Source organism: Mus pahari, chromosome 3, assembly GCF_900095145.1.
Source record: "Mus pahari chromosome 3, PAHARI_EIJ_v1.1, whole genome shotgun sequence".
NCBI classification, from domain to species: domain Eukaryota; kingdom Metazoa; phylum Chordata; class Mammalia; order Rodentia; family Muridae; genus Mus; species Mus pahari.
This window is the reverse complement of record NC_034592.1, coordinates 107289153-107291991: the sequence shown is the minus strand read 5'-3', so window position 1 is coordinate 107291991 and position 2839 is coordinate 107289153.

Here is a 2839-nt window from a genome sequence, read left to right as displayed (position 1 = left end):
AGAGAAGTATGGCCAGGAGAATGTAAAAGATCTGTCTTAAAATGTTTGCTAACATCATTGCAGCAACTTCCAGGTACTGGAAGCATTTCAAGTGACAATTGTTCTGGTTATATTGATATTGTTACAGCCATAGATTTTAAGATAATGCAATAATTTAAAACATTTATGAAGCACATTTAGGTGTTTAAGGAAAAGTTTAACATGTCAAATAAAAATTCTGGATACTAAATAATTTGCAAGGCATACTATTAAGGGCATTTGGAAAATTACGTAGCATAATACTAAAATTATGCAGCAAACTCTTAGTTCTAGAATTTTCTTTCCAAGATGATGTAATGATATAAATCTATTGTGTCCTATTTATTTTCATTCAGGAATCCTTAACATGAGTAAATTTGATATTTTTGTGTTCTTAAATCACTGGATTTCAACAAGAAACTATAATTTGGATACTTCTATCTTAAGAGAGAAATAGGTAGGGTAAACCTAAGTATCAGTTTGTGATTATTGTCCAGGCATAATTTCTGATACAGCATCTTTCATTTTCATAGTTTTCCAAGTTTAAAGAAACAATTAATTATATTACATATTATATGTAATTATAATTAAATAAATGAAAGAAACCCCTGCTTTTCCTGCTTTTCAATTGTGTGTGTGTGTGTGTGTGTGTGTGTCTGTCTATCTATCTATCTATCTATCTATCTATCTATCTATCTATCTATCTATCTATCTATATCTTGGCAGATCTTCTGTCCATTTAAAACTTTGATCTATTACAACATAGAATAAATCATGACTGCAAGATGCTTGACTCCTCAGAGGACAGTGCTCCCACATTGGATTGTCCCATTCTTGTCTTAGCAAGGGAAATCAAGATTTTATAAGGCTCAGCAGTGAGACCAAATAAGTCTTACATGCTCTGACAGTCCATATTCCATAAATGCCCCAGAGTCACAGTCAAGTGGACTCCAAATCCTCAAATGTACAAACAATAAGACACATAGGTTACATTTGAGTCTCTACAGGTGATTCAGTTAAGAGTTATGGTGAGTGCATTGTGCTTTCCTCTGTTGGTGAAAACGTTGTGCTCCATCAAATGCTAACCATGTGGAAGCTTTAGAGGCTGGAAAAAGACATTCATTGAGGTTGAAAGCCAGGCTTCTGAGCCAGATAGCGCTTTGTAACTTCGTAGCAGCCCTCTAAATCAAACCTATTATTTTAGAGGCTAACAAAGTTCTTCTGATACTCGGGAGAAAGGGCATCTCTCCTCAAAGTACTTCCAGCATCTAATAAATTTGGTATCTTAGCCTGGTATAAGAAGCTTATTTGAAATTACTGCAAATAAAAAATCAGTCGATTAGGCAAGTTCCAGGGGAATAAGAATTGCATGAAAATGAACAATGAGCTGGACAGAAGTTTTAAAGATGTCTGCCAAATATGGTGGAATCTCTTTGATTAAGGCATCAAAGGAACTCCTGAAAGTCTTGAACTTTAGGTCCTTCTGGTCTACCTCTAAACAGCATCCTTCCCCTTAACAATGGCATCACACTTAGTAAGTAGAAGGCAGATACCATTGCCTTATTCTATCTGACAATGGAAATTCATTGTAGACCACAACGTTGTTTCTTACTTGTCATGCTGTTGTTCTGTCTAAAGTTCACACTTGATCTTACGTGTCCATCCTCAATAACAAATCATCTTTATCTCAACTTTTCATCAATATAATTTTTCTTTGAAGTGTGGAAGAATAACAGAAAAGAATTGTCTAAATGAAAAAGTCATTATTGGAGAATTTGTGTGTAAAGGTGAGCTAGTTACTTAGCAAATTTTTAGTCACAAAAGACAAAAAAAGAGGTTAAAAATTGGTATTTAATATAATGCTAATTTTAAGACATGTTTGGTGAGACATAGATACAAAAAATAATTCTCAATGACTAAAAAGATTTTGTTATTAACTTTAAATACATACTAAAGTTATTTTCATGTTTCAGTAATATGATATATATGTGCAGAAATATTCCTGCATTTGCATAGATAGATTTTCAAATCATGGTTATCGAGAATCTAAAAAATCTGAAGAATAGTATACTATGAAGAGATAAATTGAACTTGAGGGAGAATAACTTGATTATAAAGAGCATTTTTTTATACTATTACTTTAATAGTTTCTGGCTTGCATTTTAAAAAGTATGCCTTTGTTAGCAGAAATTTCACCCTTACTGCATTCTTTCTTTAGGCTTTTTCTCACACTGCTTGCAAACTTTAATAACACACTATTTTAAGGACTGCACAGGGAATGGCCTATGTACTGTTTCATGTTCCATTCCTAACCTTGGTGTAATTAAGATGTGAAATCTGAATTCATTTGGTTTCTGCTCTTCCCCCTTAACCTGAGGCTTCTTGCTGTAGCTGTGTTGGCTTTCCCAGTCAGTAAGATTTGGAATGCGTTGCAAATACAAACTGATTCTACACTTTTCCTGATAAGAGCATTCTGCTTCAGGATTACTCACTTTTGTGTGCATTTGTCACATTAACTTTATGAAGTCATGGGTCACAGCACATCAGACGTGTTCATTTCTGAACAGTCTTCTTTTACAATAACTATGGTTCATTGTCTGACCAGGAAAATTCCATTACAATTCTGATGGTTCAGTTTGATACTTCATGCCTATTTTAGGCAGTGTCCATCCCTTATCAATGATGATTGCAGTAAGACACCTCTGGAAAAAAAAAAAAAAAAAAAACCTATTATGTACTGTGTTTTGTGCATAATAGTTATAGACTGCTCTCTCTCTCTCTCTCTCTCTCTCTCTCTCTCTCTCTCTCTCTCTCTCTCTCT